Source organism: Pinus tabuliformis, chromosome 7 (assembly GCF_031772625.1).
Source record: "Pinus tabuliformis cultivar Carrire ecotype Pingquan chromosome 7, CPIR1, whole genome shotgun sequence".
Taxonomy (NCBI): domain Eukaryota; kingdom Viridiplantae; phylum Streptophyta; class Pinopsida; order Pinales; family Pinaceae; genus Pinus; species Pinus tabuliformis.
In genome coordinates, this window is record NC_142293.1 from 1,672,000,801 (window position 1) to 1,672,020,173 (window position 19,373).

A 19,373-nucleotide genomic window follows, 5' to 3' on the forward strand; every position below is an offset into this window, starting at 1 on the left:
CTGTGTTCAGCCATGGTCTTAGGAGGAATGTTTTCTTGCTCTTCTTCTATTATAGGATCTTCGTATATCTCTAGAGGTTCGCCTATAGGTTCTTCTGGATCACTGCCACCAAAGAAAAGAGAAGGGTGACTCAGTGATGTGGTGGGGGTGTTGGGTAGGAATTTTCCTGAATTGTCTCTGTTCCTATGAGGCATGAAATGAAATATTTTTGGTTGATTTTTGTTTTTTTCTGCTTGTACCTGCAAAACTAAAATTGATTGAACAACAAATTGCAACTAACTAAAATAAACCTTGCTAGAATGAAAATTGCAAAATTGAAATGAAAGCAGGAAATGACTAATCTATGTTGCTGAAATGAAATTGCAGAATTGAAATGCTAATCTACCCTTGCAGAATTGAAATGCTAAGCTACGCTTGCAGAATTGAAGTGAAAGCAAGAAATTTCTAATCTATGCTTGCTGAAATGAAATTGCAGAATGGAAAAACAACTACTCTACTCTTGCTAAAATAAAATACTTAGCAGAATGTTGCAGTAGAAAATAGAAGAAAAGCAGTAATCACAAATTCTCTGATGCTTCCCCGGCAACGGCGCCAAAAAAAAAGATGGTGAGCTCCAGTATTGCAGCAATGATGATGCAACTCCTGGGACTCCCTACTTTACTTTTATCAACCCGGTAGTTCGTAACAAACTTGGAAGAGACAATGTTGTATGCACAAGTACTAGTTCTTATTGCAGGCTGTCACTTGATCAACTGGCACAAGTTCACTAGGAGCTTAATCCAACTTCTATGAGTTCTCAGAAGAAGCTTTTAACTGTGATGGGCAAAAGCTAACTCAAAAGAGGCTAGTCTACTTGTAGAAAAGAGATAAAAGCTTAAAGGAAATGCAAACCCTAGTTTTACCGACTAACCCTACTTGTGCAAGAAAAGAGATGAAAGCTGCTGAAGTGGATTCCATTAACTCTTGAAAAGGCAAGATGTATGTGGTTAAGCTACTTCTGAAGGATAATGTGAAAGAATCATTTTTTTGTATTTTTGATTAATTTTATGCAGAATTATTATGCATGTGTTTTAACTATTTTTGACTGTGCAGAGGTTTATTAGCGAAAGGAAATGGAGTGGGCATTTGCAGGAGGTTGGGAAGGTGAGAAGAGGGCTTAAGGGGTCCCTAGAACCCTTATGGAGAATTCCACAATGATTAGATCTCAAAAAATTGCTCGCGTGAACTTCTATAGGAAGTCTGCAAGGGATCTACAGGAAGTTCTACAGGAACAAGTCGAAAGTTGTTTTTAGAGGGTTGATGGTGAAAAAAACAGTGGGAAAGTGGAAATGAAGGATGGATAAGGATATTAAGGGATCTAGGATCTGGTAGATGGAGCTCAAGCGTGAAGAAGATGGTTGGAGTTGTTGAAAGATGAAGAGAGCAATGTTGCACAAAAATGTAGAAATTAGGGCAAGTTGGGAAAGTATGGCGAATGGGTGAAGGAAATCTTGAGAGAGAGACTGGAGCAGGTTGTATGATAGAGGAAGAGTGGGTTGGGATGTCTTACAGGTGTTCTACACACTTCTTCCGAAACTGATTCAAGCAAAGACTAAAAAACAGAGATCTAACTATTTTTACCTAATCTAACCTAAAAATTAGAAACATAATGAACAGAAGTTTATAGACAGGAAATCATGCAAGAAAGCTATGGAAACTAAGCAAGAATATATCTAAGCATGAACACACAACTGATGTCAACTTTTCCAACTTAAAACCTAACACTAGCAATTGCATTGGAAGGCAAAAACAGTGTTTTGTGGCAGCAAGTGTGCCTTGGTCTCAATTCATGGTCCCAAGGAAGGAAAAAGGAGATCAAGGATTGCTTGGCAGCATTTTCGTGGATCTTTTCTACTATCAAACTATCAAATCAACCTGAAGCATGAACAACTATCTTAATCATCAAAGACAACCTAAGTAACAAAGCAAGATTTAACCTATATAACAAAAATTATTATATGAATGCAATAAGAACACATAAAAGTACACAAAGGAGGTACTAGGCACTTGGGTTGGGCCCAACCCCAAGAGCTACAACCTCCTAAGAAAGCTCAGAGCTGGTGCAAAGTGGAATTCATCTTCATTGATCAAAAAATAATAGTCATGTCACAAAACTGTTTACAAAAAGAGCTCGAAAATGAGCTGAATGCAGAGCTGCACTAAAGTGCGAAAATAAATTGTTCAATAGCTAAACTACTAAGGCTTGAAGCCTTCCTACTTATGCAAACAAGGACTCCCAATAGTCCTCCTTAAATTTAGGAGCTTGGCTGCCCAAAACTACAGTTAATCAACCACTTCACTAGACCTGCTCGGCTGCCGCTTGAAATCATCTTTGGTGGGCTATTGAACTCCGAGTTGATGGTGGAGAACTCAGGGAAGGGGTCATTTAGTGCAGGAGACACCCCTCCTATAAATCCTCAGCCTTGTTTCTTCGTATTTGGCTGCTAATCTGCTCATAAATTCTTGATCTTGATCCAAAAATGTCCAAAAATCTGCAGTAAGCACATATTAGACTTTGTGGTCAAGTGACTATTCCCATTCACTCAATTAAAATAAATATATTCAAAAGCATGCATAAAACTATGGAGAATGGTGGATTAAATGAGAATAATAGGCAAAATGAGCCCATAAAGTTACCCATTTTTGGGGCTCATCACTCGGTCTCCTTCAATGTACTCATTAATGGCTCAACATCTCGTTTCTTTCACACTGAGCGTGGTATTCAGCAAGGATGCCCGCTCTCACCCCTCCTTTTTTTGATCATCATGGAAGGTCTCAATAGACTCATTGCATCTGCCAAGTAGGATGGATGACTTCAGGGAGTCAAAATATCTGATTATTTCTTCCTCACTCATATGCTCTTGGTAGATGATGTGCTCATTTTCCTTAATGGAAGTATAAGGGACACCTCTACCTTCTATGATTTACTCACCCTTTTCACGAGGGCCACAGGTATGGAATAAAACCACTCAAAATCTACCATTACTCTCTCTAATGCTTCTCCTCATGAAGTAAGGTTTACACAACAAGATTTCCTTATCAGAGCCATCATCTAGAGGATGGACTCAAATATCTAGGTTTCTAGATCAAACCTCTTTGCTATAGGATTACCGACTAGATCTGGCTCATAGTTAAGATCAAAAAACGTTTACTCAATTGGAACCACAGATTCCTCTCCAGAGCTGGATGGTTAGTCCTCATTAAACCCGTCTTGGAGGCTACACCAGTTTACTGGATGTCGCTGGCTTGTATTCCTAAAGGAATCTTATCCCAAATTCAAAAGATTTGTTGCAAATTCTTTTGGAATGGTTATAAGGAGGGAAATCCATTTGCCTGGGTGGGTTGGAAGCATATTTCACTACCCAAGAAATGGGGAGGATGGGGACTAAAGGACTTATCTGCCTTTACACATGCACTTGCTGCCAAGATGGGATGGATCATGCTCACATCGAAAAATCTTTGGACTGAAGTCACTTATCATAAATATATATGGCCTCATCAGCTTATGGATTGGATCCGCTTACCCTCCTGGTCGCAGACTGGGATATCCATGGTTTGGCGAGCAATTATACACACCTTGCCTACTATCAGAAATGGGTTAGCATGGCGAATCAATGACGGTACAATGGTGCGCATAGATTTGGACCCCTAGATGAGAGGGGGGAATATGTTTCGATTACCTCCTGACCTTATTCTATTTCTCAATCATAGGAATATCAAAGTAATTACACATGGGGCTGATCTGGAGAACAGCTCCATTTTCGAGCAAGCTTGGTCATCAGCGGTGCAATTAGGTATCCTCGAACAATGGCAGCTGGAATGGGAAAGTTATGTCAATGCCCTGACTAAATCTCATGTTCGTATAAAATAAGGTATATACGAGCTCATCTAGACACCGGCTAACCACGACATATACTCACTAAAAGTCAGTTATCCCATCATCCACTCTGCACATAGACCACTAGTACTTTTGGACTGGTGGGGAAAGCTTTGGAAGCTCAAAGTTCCACTGAGAATGAAGCTATTCATGTCGAATGTCATCGGAACAAGACACCAACTAGAAACAACCTTATGCGTCGATCTTTTCATGGCCCGAACTAGTGCATGCTTTGTAAACAGGTAGAGGAAACCAACGACCATATGTTCCTATCTTGCCCTATCACTGCATAAATTTGGATTCAAGTCCTTGATATGCTTTCCAAAACTATCATATGCCATGGTCAACTGTATCTAAAGCTTGGGATCTCTAGAGAGCTACAAGCGACGATAGAAAAATGCATTGTCTACCTCTCCTCGTTTGCTGGTCAATCTGGCTATCAAGGAATGAGATTATTTTCAAGGGAAAAGAGGCTAGATGGCCACACATCACAGCTAAAATCGTCACTTCTTATCATAAATGATGAAAATGAATTATGGGTCTCTTCGTTTTCAATATTTTTTTACGGGTTTGATCTTGGACCTGTGGGTTATGGGCCCACGAAGCCATTCTGAGACTTCTCACAGTCTTCTCAACATGACTGTGCAGCACTTCCTACTGATCCAACCACAAGAAAAGACATCTCTCGCCAGGCAGCTGCTTCCCGATTGCAGCAAGACCTGTAACCTGTTCATCATCATCACTTTCCTGATTCTTCTATCGCCTCATATCCGCAGGACCGGGGTTTTCTTCCAAAACTGCCACACCTGTTTAGTCAATTTTATGAGCACAAATTTCAGAAGGCACAGGCACAAATACCTTCTGGCTTTTCTGAGTTGCGTTCTCCTTAACTTCCTCCACAGCATAGTACGCTTTGGTAGGAATCCCCAACTCCTTTAGTCAGACATCAATAATGACAACCACAGGATTGGGCACATAGTCATGGAACAACTCATGCACATCCATGTCATTTTCCCGAAGTTTCGGACCAACGCTATACCGTCCCACCACGTGCTCATTTGCATTAATCCGCTTGAACATTTCAAACATAGATTTATGACAGTTGTGATCCAAAAACCAGATTCTTGGATCCTTGTCATCTTCTTCAAAAGGCACTGCATAGCTGTTAGTTACATCTACGACCCCGTGGAAACTGGTCCCCAACAACACGCCAATAACTCGTTTCCTTGTGTCTCTCGCTACTTAGGTGTAGTTGTCCATGATGCTGAGCAACACCAAAGGATGCACTATCAATTTCTCTATTGCCCTCGCCGAAATCTGTTGCGTCTTTATCACATCCATCTTTCCTCTCCTCTGCCCTTTGTTTGAGCCGAGTTGCTGCTTCAGCCTGCGAGTAACCTCAATTTCCATGTTCGTCGAATCTTTTCGCTCACTGAAAAACTTAAAAACTCCAGTCATTAAACTGTTACATTGAATTTATTGCCAGAAGTCGATTTCAGAAAACTTAGCACCGCAATGGTGAAATCTCACTTGTAAGGCAAACAAAAAGTAATTTCGAGAACAGAAAACTATTGTAGAGCCACAGAAACATGAACTCAATTGAGATCTTTTCCAAACAAACAAAAACACACAAAGACACAATTTCACAAAGAAGAATTTTCTTTATTTACAAACTCAGATTACAGCTTTAAGGCATCTCAGCCTTAATCCAGATTTCTCCAATAACTACATTTTGCCCTCTCTCGTGCGCACAAGTTTTTCCTCTCTTTTTCTTTCTTGATTCACTCATGAATCCTTCAGTGCTTATTACACATACATTCAGTTTTAACTAATTTTTTAACTAAAATTAGTTCATTAACCAAATCTTGTTCAAGGTTGGCCTGGTTGTCCATGTGGTTGTCCACGTGTCTCCTTCTCTAAAAATTTTTCATTGAGGTGTCTGGATGCCCCTGCATCAGACTCCCGAGGTACAAAAATTATGACCTCCTAGTCATATGCTCCCGAGGTACAAAATTATGACCTCCTGGTCATATGCGTTTCCTTTGCAATTCTACCCACTGTTTCACTTCGTCAGTGGAACTGCCTTCTGTGCACTACAACCAAACCTCTGCAATAGCAAGTCCTCCCTGCTACCAGATGCCCTACAAAGCTTCTCGCCTGAGCTTAGTCCTCTTCGGCATCTCCGCGGTTCTCTCCTCTCGAACCAATTAAGCACTCCTGCTCTAGGTTTGCTGCAATCTTCTCACCTTCACAAAATAAATTAAAAAAAACTACAAGCTTACAAATCTTCAGCAAACTGTACCTCTTCTTTCTTCGTACCTCTTATTTCTTCGCATGCAAAAAAAACTCCTCTCCACAGGAAATCTTTTCCCACTCTGATACCACTTTGATGAAAACGAATTCTGGGTCTCTTCGTTTTCAATATTTTTTTACGGGTTCGATCTTGGACCTGTGGGTTATGGGCCCATGAAGCCATCCTGAGACTTCTCACAGTCTTCTCAACATGACTACCTAACACTTCCTACTGATCCAACCACAAGAAAAGGCATCTCTCGCCAGGCAGCTGCTTCCCGATTGCAGCAAGACCTATAACCTGTTCATCATCATCGCTTCCCTGATTCTTCTATCGCCTCATATCCGCAGGATCGGGGTTTTCTTCCAAAACTGCCACGCCTGTTTAGTCAATTTTATGAGCACAAATTTCAGAAGGCACAGGCACAAATACCTTCTGGCTTTTCTGAGTTGCGTTCTCCTTAACTTCCTCCACAGCATAGTACGCTTTGGTAGGAATTCCCAGCTCCTTCGGTCAGACATCAATAATGACAAGCACAGGATTGGGCACATAGTCATGGAACAACTCATGCACATCCACATCATTTTCCCAAAGTTTTGGACCAGCGCTATACCATCCCACCACGTGCTCATTTGCATTAATCCGCTTGAACATTTCAAACATAGATTTATGATAGTTGTGATCCAAAAACCAGATGCTTGGATCCTTGTCATCTTCTTCAAAAGGCACTGCATAGCTGTTAGTTACATCTACGACCCCGCGGAAACTGGTTCCCAGCAACATGCCAATAACTCGTTTCCTTGTGTCTCTCGCTACTCTGTTGTAGTCGTCCACGATGCTGAGCAACACCAAAGGATGCACTATCACTTTCTCTATTGCCCTCGCCGAAATCTGTTGCGTCTTTATCACATCCATCTTTCCTCTCCTCAACCCTTTGTTTGAGCCGAGTTGTTGCTTCAGCCTGCGAGTAACTTCAATTTCTGTGTTCAGCAGATCTTTTCCCTCACTGAAAAACTTAAAAACTCCAGTCATTAAACTGTTACACTGAATTTATTTCCAGAAGTCGATTTCAGAAAACTTAGCACCGCAATGGTGAAATCTCACTTGTAAGGCAAACAGAAAGTAATTTCGAGAATAGAAAATTATTGCAAAGCCACAGAAACATGAACTCAATTGAGATATTTTCCAAACAAACAAAAACACACAAAGACACAATTTCAGAAAGAAGAATTTTCTTTATTTACAAACTCAGATTACAGGTTTAAGGCATCTCAGCCTCAATCCAGATTTCTCCAGCAACTACATTTTTCCCTCTCTTGTGCGCACAGGTTTTTCCTCTCTTTTTCTTTCTTTATTCACTCACGAATCCTTCAGTTCTTCTTACACATACATTCAGTTTTAACTGATTTTTTAACTAAAATTAGTTCATTAATCGAATCTTGTTCAAGGTTGGCCTGGTTGTCCATGTGGTTGTCCACATGTCTCCTTCTCTAAAAAAATTTCATTGAGGTGTCTGGATGCTCCTGCATCAATAAATTACCAGACGAGGATCACACCCAAGCAAACCATGTAGTATCTCTTGAACATATTGATTTTTCTATCCCATGGGCTTATTTCGATGGCACAGCACAAGCATAAGGATGTGGAGGGGGAATTTTACTCCACCTATTTGAATTCTACCATTTCAAAATACAAATTGGGTTAGGAGTGGGAACCAACAACTTTGCTGAACTGATCTCCCTAAGACCTCTTTTGCATTTTGCACTGGCTCATTCATGCAATCATTTACATATATTTGGTGATTCTAAAATCATTATCAATTGGTTCAATAACACAAATGCATGCCGTGTGCATTCTCTCAGGAACATATTGGATGAAATTCAGATTTTAAAAGCATATTTTAATTATGTTACATGTCAAAATATTTACAGGGAACGTAACCTTGATACTGACAAATTATCCAAGGAGGTTATGGCACATCCCAGAGGCCTGTGGTTGATACTGGAAGAGATTGGAGATGAATAATATCAATACTTTCACTGACTCTACATTGATAGGGCATATCCAAGGGCTGACATGCCCTAAGTTTTTTTTCTTTTTATCAACAGTTTATAGCACAGCTACTTGACGATGTTATGTATATATTTACTTTTTTGTTTAAAGACTTATCAATATACCCTGCATGGTAATATATGATCAGAACTATTACTATTTTGAAATGGCTTCATTCATATGATTTTTTATTACTATTGGAAGGCTATAAACAAGTGGAAACATTCTAAAGAGACTCTAAATTGTTGGGTTAAGGGAAAATTTTAAGAACCCCCCTAAATTTATAAATATAATAAATGGGCGAATCTCCATGGTATATAGGAAAAATGGAAGGCAATTTTATCAATAATATAATATGTATATATAATTTTTTGGCGAATCTCTCACTAGGCATGGCGAATATTTTACTCAATTATAAAATCTTGTAAGATCTTGGCAAGTCTTTCACTAAATAATAAAACTTTGTATGAATCTAAGACGATAGAATTTCCCCTTTAAATAGTCTATGCTCACATGAATACCATGGTATTACCATGGGTCAATACCATGGGTTATCATAAACCTGGAGCTTAAAAATTACTATTAGTAATTTATAAAAATTAATAAAATTAATAGTTGATTTTTATTTTATTTTTTATTTTAACCAAGCTAAAATGTTTAACCTACATTAAATTACAACATCCATTTTTACTCTTGACCAAGCCCCAAGAGGATCAAATATTTTTTTACTCTATGCTAGTTTGCATATCACGATATTTGATATCTCTTGGGGGTTAGTAGATCCAGAGATGGATCTATGCTGGTTTAATTAATTCCCCCATTTAAATAGGTTACATTCCAGGTGAATACCATGGGTCAATACCATGTGCCATTTTGGTGAATACCATGGGTCAATACCATGTGCCATTTTTATTTTTATTAATTCTAATATTAGGGTTAATAATGGTTTTTTGCATGGTATTAAAAACAATCTAGTCTATGGTATTTGTCCATAGTATTTTGCCCATAGGTTTCACCTAAATATAACCCATTTTTTGAGTGTTCGTAAATATAAGGTGACTTATGGAGTAAATATAAAAAAATGTTTTATTTGTTTACCATACCTCTTGTTTATTTATATTTTTATTAATTTACCATACCTCTGTTACAAATATGGTATTTGGCCCATAGGATTCACTTAAATAAAACCTCTTTCTTGAGCCTTCATAAATAGAACGAGGGTTATGGACTAAATATAAAAAGAGGTTTTATTTATTTACCATACGTCTAGTTTATTTATATTTTTATTTATTTACCATACCTTTTGAGTAAGTATAAAAAGACGTTTTATTTATTTACCATATCTCCACTTTACTTATATTTTTATTTGTTTACACCAAAGTGACTTATGGAGTAAATATAAAAAATGTTTTATTTATTTACCATACCTCTCATTTATTTATATTTTTATTAATTTACCATACCTCTTTTATAAATATGGTATTTCGCCCATAGGATTCACTTAAATAAAACCTATTCTTGAAAATGGGCGAATGGATTCACTTAAATAAAACCTATTCTTGAAAATGGGCGAATGGAAGGTTGTAACTTCTAATTTCAAGGGCTAAATTTACTTTTTTTACCCTCTCCCTTAAAATAAGGTGGGCTATTTGAGGTGATTTGTAAAAATGTACTATGATACAAAATATTCGCCCACTAAAAATTTAAAACCCCTTAATTTCGCGAAAGGGCGAACATTCGCCCCTAAAATTATCCTTGGTTGGGTTTTCTCTCATTTGTCAAGACATGAATGTATTTACGCAACTCATGGGTTCTCTTGAGCCTATTATGACAATTACGTTGTACGGTCAACATAAACGTGTTGACTTGGTCAAAAATAAAATAAGATAAAATAAATTAAAAAGAGGTGCACATATATCAATAATTAAAATTATAAAAATAAAATAAAATTAATAATTATGCCTAGAGGTTTTTTGCAACCTGTATTGTAGAGATGTTGTAACATAATGCAATATCCTATAAATAAAAATTAAATTCAATAAAAATATTAATGTTATATGAACTAAACATTGTAACTCAGTGTGTATATATATATAATAATAATAATAATAATAATAATAATAATAATGACAGATGGTATTGACCTATAGTATTCATGTGGAATATATCCTTTCTAAAGGGGGAAATTAAACCATTTTAGATTCATTTTAACTTTGGATCCACCAAGCCAATCTCTTGAGGTGCATACATCTTTTAGATTGAAAAGAGATTCGAACCCTCTTGGCCCTTGGTTGTGCCGAGAGGCACTCTCCAACTCATTATGGTAGAGATATTTTAGTGTAATGTTTAAAATTTTGACTAATTCAAATTAGATCAAAATAGATAAATTAAATTAAAATATTAATGTAATGCAATGTGAATATTTTAACTTGTCAATAAATACAAAAGAAATAATAAAAAATATAAAAAAATAAAAATACCCTCTAAAAATAAAAATAAAAAAAGACCCCCTGGTATTGACCCATGGTATTGACTCATGGTGTGCATGTGGAATATGGTCTATTTAAACGAAAAATTAAACCAGCCTAGATCCATCTTAACTTCAGATCTACCATGCCTTGAAAGGGATCAAATCTCTTGACATGCAAATATTTTTTAGAGCGAAAAGTGTTTTGATCCCTCTAGATTCTTGGTAGATCTAGAATTAATATGAATTTAGGCTAGTAGATCTAGAATTATGGATGTACACTAGTTATAATTTTAACTATAAAACAATAAAGTTATATTAGATTATAAAATTACCGTGGTTTACAAGCTCATAATATTGCATAGTGTGTAGTACCCAAATCATTATATTACAATTTAAATTATTATATTACAGTTTAATTGTTCCACCTCCTTCTGAACTCTTTGAAAATCATCACTCATTTTTCTTTCTCGCGGTACTAATCACTCCCCGTATGTTTGTTGTTATTTTCATCATATTCTCTTTCAATCACTACTGCTTTTGAGGGGACTAATGTTATGGGATTAGAATCCATTGTGTGTAAATATGGCTAATGTTATGGTGCCATATTTGCACAATATGCATTTTAGTTTTTCGTTTATGGGATTAGAATCTATTGTGTGAAAATATGGCTAATGTTTTGGTGCTATGTATGTTTGTATAAGATGCATTTTAATTCTTTGTCCACATTTAGGAGAAACAATGATAGACACACACAGAAAGTAATGAAAATAGTAGCAAACATATGGAAAGTGATTATTACAACGAGTGAAAAATGATGGAAGATTTTAAAAGAACTGAGAAGGAGGTAAACTAGTTAAATGTACAAATCCACAATGAAAATGTCGAAGAAGTTGAAGATAATGATGGCTATTGGAATTCTTTAGATGTGCATCCTCCTCCTAACTTGCAAGACTGATAGGTCATGCTGATAAGGTATGGTTGCTTCAAAGCCTAACAAACAAAATATGAATTCAATGTTTATGTGATAGGACTCTTTATAGTATATTAGTAATATAAGGTTATTTTCTAAATCACTGATTTTTTTTTATTAAATGATCAAATTATGAGTTTAGTTCAAAGTTATAATTAAAGTATTAGTTTAATGTTGATGCAAGAGCATCATTCCTAGGTATCTTATTTTGGTAAAGGTCATGAAATATTCTAAAGAGAGGAATTTTTCTAACAGAAAATAGTATAAAAAGTAGGATAATTGTGATGTATAGACAAACATGTATTACTATATACGATGAAAATACAAACAATTACTACATAGTAGCTAGTAACTTCCACTTAGTTTAAATATAGCTAAATTAAAGTAAAAATGTTGAATTCAAGTTTGTGTTAATTCAATCAATTTAAATTTTACTGATTGGTAAATTAACATATTTTATTAGTTGTAATTTTGAATTGTGGTTGTGAAGAATCTAATCAACCAAACAGTTAAATAAATTACTTACCTCCATGCTAGGAAAACAACCATATTAAAAAATAGTCAAAATCGAATTGCCATACCATTTTTTCTACCAAACCAATATCACTACTTATATAAAAAATAATAATAAACCTTTTTGCATAATCAATGTCTTTAAAATTTAGTAAATAACCTTTAAAACTATAAAATATGATAATAATAAAAAAGAAAATATATTAAAAAGTTAATAAAATATTAAAAATTCTATTTATATAACAACCCATCATAACCATTATTACTTTTAGTTTGAGTCTCACATTCATGCTTCGAATATGGCACGAGGGTGATTGGTTGAGAGGTTTGGCTTAGCTAATCTATGGTCAGGTAGAATGTGGTAGACCCATAACATGTTGGATTTTCCATTCATTAATAATAAGTTCTTTCGTTGGAAATTTATGTGTAAATTGGATTCTATGGCTGATGTATCCATGATATTTTTGTTTTTATTATGTTCGTCGTAAGCATGTATTATGATAATGATGATGTATGGCTCTCCTCATGTTTTGATTTGTAAATGAATGAATAATGTATCTATGACCTAATAGATGATAATGTAGCAAATGATATAAGGAAACAATTCTTCTTAGTGACTCTCAGATAAGTATGAAACCCCTATCCTCATATATGTTGTTTAAACCTATAGATTAGATATTTTTGACAAGTTTGACGAAATGTCTGTTATGTCTAGTAGGGGTTCAGTCTAGAACTTGTCAATATTTTTGGAAATGTACCATTGTTCTATTATGTAAATTCATTTATGAGCCTGTCATTGAGTTTTAGGTAGTGACTTGGGCTTTGGGCTTGAAAAAGTGGCACAAACCCCAGAGTCGTAAGTACATCACTGAAGAGAAAATTCCATTGATGCTCGCTTACCCCTCTTGTGGGAGTGTCTGAACCCTCTTGGATGCACGTTGGTCCATATCAAGGGAGCGTCAAGGGGTTTGTTGCACTAAAACTTCAGTTAGTCTCAAGGGCTGGTTACTTGACTGGTTGGGATGACTCCTAGGAGTTTTGTTGTTGATGTGGAAGATCTGTGTGGTGTGTTTTTGTCGATTCCACTTCCTTAAGGTCACCTAGGAGGTTCAATCCCATTATGGTGGACTCTCACCACATATTTACCCTCATTTGCCAGTTACTTGGGTAGATGTGGGATGAGGGTGTTACAATGCCTTTTAAGCAAGAAAATAGGACAAGCAAGCTTCATGAATTAAATCAAATTTCAGTAAATATAAGAGAACAAACAAGTTTCCCATCAAGCCAAGGATCCATAATGATTTCCAACCTCCAATTTTGTTAATTAGTTAGTAAAAAATATTATTATTTAATCAAAGGTCATACTTTCACGGGCATTGCACACCGGCATTGAAATCATACTATAGTAAGCAGGGGTAGAACAAGGGGATGTGAATTTTAAAAATAATGAGTGTTTAATTCAATTCAAATACCATTTGTGTTCCTTTAATGTTTAACATTCCAAGATAAGAACCATGTGGTCCATAAACAACATTAAAACCCTATAACAATTACAACTAGTTATTCCTATCACTTGAGGTCATTGGTTAAAGATATAACTTATTCCCTCCACCTAGTAGCACAATATTTTTCATACCCAAATGAATTGAGAGAAGAAGAGAATCAACAATTTATGTCTTTAAACATTCGACATGAAATATTATCTTCAAACTAGTAGTTTTACTGTGAAGAAGAATACACATGTTAAATAGTGATTACAACGTTATGAAACTATCTTCACATTAGCATGGTTCAATATGATATAAATGTTTTTTAAGATGAATGATTGTACTAGTGCATAAACACTATTTAGTTTTGAAGCAACCCTAAATTTCAAAATTTTGAAAAACCTTACAACACACTATTCATTTCCTTTGGAAAATATGTTTGACATATAAAAGAGAACACCAAGTTGATACTTTGATCATACTAATAATGAATAACATAGGAAGAAGATAAGAAAAGATGCAAGCCTGGGGATCCTCTTGGCTCAACATCGTCGGCAAAGCAGTGCTCATCAAGGCAGTTCTCAGTAGTCTTCCGATCTTCAAATTCTCTGTCCTCCTGGCACCTGTGGGAATTATCAATAAGATGGAGGAATTAATCAGGAATTTTTTCTGGAAAGGTGGCAAGCAAAATGATAAGAGATTCTCCCTAATCAATTGGGAAACAGTCACAAAACCAACTCTTGAAGGGGGACTGAATCTTAAAGATCTCAAGGCTCAAAATCTAGCTATGGGAGCCAAATTAATTTGGAAAATTATTGCCCCTAATCCAAACTGGGCACAGATTGCATTATGGAGGAAATATTTCAGAGGAACGAGGCTCAGGTGTTTGGATCAGCCAAAAAACACATTCAGAACTCACTTCAGCAGCTTCATTAACAGAATCGCTCCGATGATAAAAAACCACTCGCATTGGATCCCTGGAAATGGCAAGCGTATTCAGTTATGGAGTGACAGAATACTGGATCGCCCTCCTCTGGAAGAATTGGGAGATTTTACAGCGTTAAGGACTTGGCTTGCTGCGGCAAACGTCCACACTCTGTGGGACATTTCGATGTGGACAGAGGATTCCTGGGCGGGTTGGAAACAACTATCTGTGCCCAACGTCTTGCAATCTGAATGGACAGCGCTCAGATCTCATTTACACGGACTGGACCCTATCCACGCATGCAGGAAGGATTCGAGAGGTTGGGGGAAAAAAGAGCAGGCTACACAGTCAAGTAGGGATACTCTAAGTATCTAGAGTGCCCCCACATTCCTCCCAATCTTGCCCCTTGTGCAGGCATATGGAATTTCCCCACTATTCCCAAAATAGACCACTTTTGCTGGATTCTCTGCCAACAAAAAATCCTCACTGAGGACAGACTCCAAAAAAGAGGATTTAATGGACCGTCCAAATGCACTCTTTGCAAGGCAAACTCTAAAACCGCCCTCCATATTATGATAGAATGAAATTACACAGTCTCTATCTGGCAGGAGTTGCTGGAACCTTGGAACTTCGATCTCAATTTTCCCATTTTTGTTCAAGATCTATTCGCGGGCTGGATGGCCAGATATCCAAGCATTCAACCAAAAAACAAAACGATCAGATCATCTTGGAGTGCATTGCCAAAATTCATCAGTTGGCATGTTTGGTTAGAAAGGAACAAGAGGATATTCCAGAACAAAGCTCAGGATCTTAGAATAGTATCCAACTTAGTTAAATGCCAATTAAACAAGTGGCTGGAAGGCATAGGTGACGATTCAAATCTTAGTCAGCAAGACAGAGAACTGGGTTCTGTCCTTAAGCTTAGCTTTCACAAGCCAAGAATCTCACCCCCAGCTCTCGAAGATTGGCAAATCAGGAAAAATAAGATAGACTTTCAGGATTGGTTGTCCAAGCAATCAATTCCCTCCCTATTCTTTGATGGAGCAGCTAAAGGGAACCCAGGGAAGGTCGGCGCTGGAGGACACATTATTATGCCAAACAACACTTCTCCACATAATTTCACCTGGGGTCTAGGCCACACATCTAGCATGCAAGACGAGGCGTTGGCCCTCTTTCAAGGTGTAATATTCGTCAAAGAGCTGGGAATTTGGGAAGCAAATATCTTTGGAGACTCCCAAGTAATAATAAGAGCAGTGGCGACTAACTCCAACCCAGCAGATCTGCAGCTAGCAAGGTTAGTTACAAGAATCAAAAGCATATCAAAGTCTCTACACTTGACTTATTTTCATGTACTGAGAACAAATAATAAAGCAGCCGACATCCAAGCAAACAATGCAGTCCACTTAAAGGCTGGAACTATTCTCAAAAATAAGCAAACTCTGTGGGCGTCTATCTCATAAAAAGCCATGTTTTACTGCTATCTTTTAAATCATTTCGTTTGTATCTTTCAGCTTGGACAATTAGCAAAAAAAGTGCACTTTAATAATTGTAAAACGAGGAAGCGGATAAGAGCAAAAGCCAATTCCCTTTTTCTAGAAAGGCACGCTGAAAATTTCTCCTCCCTTTGTAACCGATTGTGTGGCCATTAGCCAAGCAGATAATGAAATCCTATAACCATTCTTGTAAAAAAAAACATAGGAAGAAGATAAAATCATTAATATGTATTTAAATAAGACATGATGGTCCTAAAAATACGAGGACGTCGAAAGGAATAGCCTATGGTTCATACACATGCATTGTACAAATTTATTCCCATGTTAAAGTAGTGACTAGAAGGTTAGCCAATTTGGACCAATTATTGTTGTTGTTGTTAATGTTATTATAGGTCTTCTTTTGAAAATAGTTTTTTCTTTTTAATAAAAGAACCACGTGTAATTATATGATGGAGGTTTTTTTTTATAGGTTATGCATTTAATATTAAATATACCTAACTCTTTAGCACATATAATTACATACATTATTTCATTATAAAATAATAAGGAATGCTATAAGGAATTATAGGAATCTCATCAAACAATTGAGAGTGATGCATAACTCTAAGTTTGAGTTGGGTCCAAAAGTTTAGAGATCATTGATAATATGAAGCAAGATAGAAAATTATTATTGGTGAGTATATTTATAGGATGGATAATATCAAATCATAAACAATTGGAATCCAAGGTATCTCATGACCAAGAAAAATGTCATCTTTAGCTTTGTTTAGAGTTTTTGTTCTTGAAACAAATATAATACTAATCAAACATACCTCATGTCATCATGTGATTTCCTATTCCAAGCTAGGTAAATTTCATTTAGTTATATCATGTGAAAGATACCAAGATGTGGGTAGAAAATATATTTATATCCTTACTAAAATTACAAATACACTATTGAGACCAAATGCCATGACAAACCACTTGTGGAGAATTCATCTAAATCTTTTCTTCCAAATATTCTAGTGATATACACAAATTTCGTGATAATTAAAGGCTAAGAAAATAAATGTGTGGAGTATTTGGATTTATTAAGATGGCTTTTTCGTTCATTATTATTAGAGAGATCATACAAATAATTTATTAACTGCATTGGTATGCTATACAATGTTTTCATTTATTTTCTTTCTTTGTAAGCATAGTGAAATATGAGCCACAAGGGATATCTAGTATTATGTGCTATTTTAGAAATACAAATTATTATATGAAATGCATAACTTACAATATTTTTTTTCTTTCATAAAACATTAGCTAGCACATCACTTATGAGCATGGATAACCATCCAAATGTATCTCATTTACCAATTACAAATATATCATTTAAAAACAAAATTATTGGATGGTGGATTAAAGAAAATAGAAATATTTGATGCATCCCTACCATTAAATCTTTCACCCCTAATCATATTTCATGAATAAGAATGTTTGTAGGCATCATGAGTCAAAATATATGACTGTGGGGACCCCATGCATAACTATATCTCAAGGAAAAAGTTTGTTTTGTGAAATATTGGGATTTATTTTATTGTTGTTTTGGGGACAACCACGGTCTATTTCCCATTGAGGTTATAAACGAGCTTTTGTGTGTATAAAAATATTGAGTTTTGGGTGGTGTGTAATATTCAAATGTTATTTTGTATGATTTTGAATATTTTTATTTTATGGTCCTTGTCTTAAGGAGGGATCTTCTAGGGTTTGTTTAAACATGCCATTTCTTCTTTTACTACTTTTGTATAAAATGTAATATACTTGTTGTAACGTGATTATATTTTCTTTCTAGGCCCACATATGTTGCATGCATAATTTTATGAAAAAAAAAACAATCACATATGCCATATTTGGCATCTTCAATTAACTTTTATGATTATAAAACATCTTCTTGTAAATTGGTTTGCCAATGAATATAATTCTACACATAACATGCCTTTCATGTCAATTAGGAAAGTCACAAAATAAGATGAAACGAATCTGATCCAAATGAAGATTCTGAGACCTTCTAAGTTCAGTTTGTGATTCAACAAATACAAAACCTGCAGATTCATTTACTTTTTATTTCTCGTTCGTTGAGAAACTGAAGGGATATGTTAACTTTGAAACTTTGTATAAATACTTATCTCTTCCATAAGATTGGACAGGTCGCGATCATACACAGGGGGCTCTGTAATAATTCAATTTGTGATTTTACACAATTGTAGAGCACAGAGAGAGTTATTGTAGAGATTGTAGAGAATTTATTGTAGAGATTGTAGAGAAGTTATGGCTCTGTTATAAAGGGACTTTGAATTATTGCAGGCAATTTTATTAAGACTCAAAGCTACTCTCGGAATTGTTGTAATAAAATTTTGACACGGTTTTAATTAATTCTTATTCTAATGTACTACTACAGGAATGCAGGATTATTGTCTCAATATTAAAGTTTCATTTTTGGTTTTGATCTTTATTCTAATCAATATTATGTTTCTTTGATATTATGCACTATTGTTGTGCCATTGACATTTCTTTGTAAAACGTTGTTAAAGATATCTTCGCAGGGTAAAATGGCACCTAACTCAATATTAATTCATTGAAGTATTCGTGTGGTGACTGGTAACAATTTATTATTCATTTGCAGGCTTATTTTGTTTTCACTTGTATTAGTTAATGTGACCAACTTTGTTTAACTAATACAACATCATATGATGAATTATATCAGTTCTTTCCCCCTCTTTTCTGTAACCTTCTCATAGATTAGGAGAGGGCTATACCATTCTAGTTTGAGATAGGGTTTTATGTTTTAGATTAGTTCTCCATTAAAATATTAGTTTGCATTAATTCCTCTCTTAAGAGGCAAATAAATCATTTAATTCCAGTTTGATCAGCCTTTAATTCGATCACACCCTTGTGTTGATCTATTCCTTTAATTTACATCTTTAAAGATCGATGCAAGGGAAGTGTAACATGATGCAATATAGGTGTAAATAGATTAATTATTATTTTAGGTTATATTAGCTTTATATTAGAATATATTTATGTTTAAGGGTAACTGAACCCATAACCTGTTGGAAACACCATCTTCAACGGAAAAGGAGTTGCTTTAAGTTCTCGACCGAGTGGTCTCCCCTAATGTTGATGGAGGACATTTTTGTCGATCAACAGAAACACAGAAATTTTTTTTGAACATTGAATGTACTTTTAGATAAGTTTAAATACTAAACTTTAGTAGGCCTCAACTGAGG

At 35.7% G+C, this 19,373-nt stretch overlaps 2 pseudogenes; both read right to left on the reverse strand.

Moving 5' to 3' along the window:
* Positions 1-4,726: 4,726 nt before the first annotated feature.
* Positions 4,727-5,268, reverse strand: LOC149254880 (26S proteasome non-ATPase regulatory subunit 7 homolog A pseudogene; annotated as a pseudogene).
* Positions 5,269-6,593: 1,325 nt separating this feature from the next.
* Positions 6,594-7,144, reverse strand: LOC149254881 (26S proteasome non-ATPase regulatory subunit 7 homolog A pseudogene; annotated as a pseudogene).
* Positions 7,145-19,373: the final 12,229 nt, after the last annotated feature.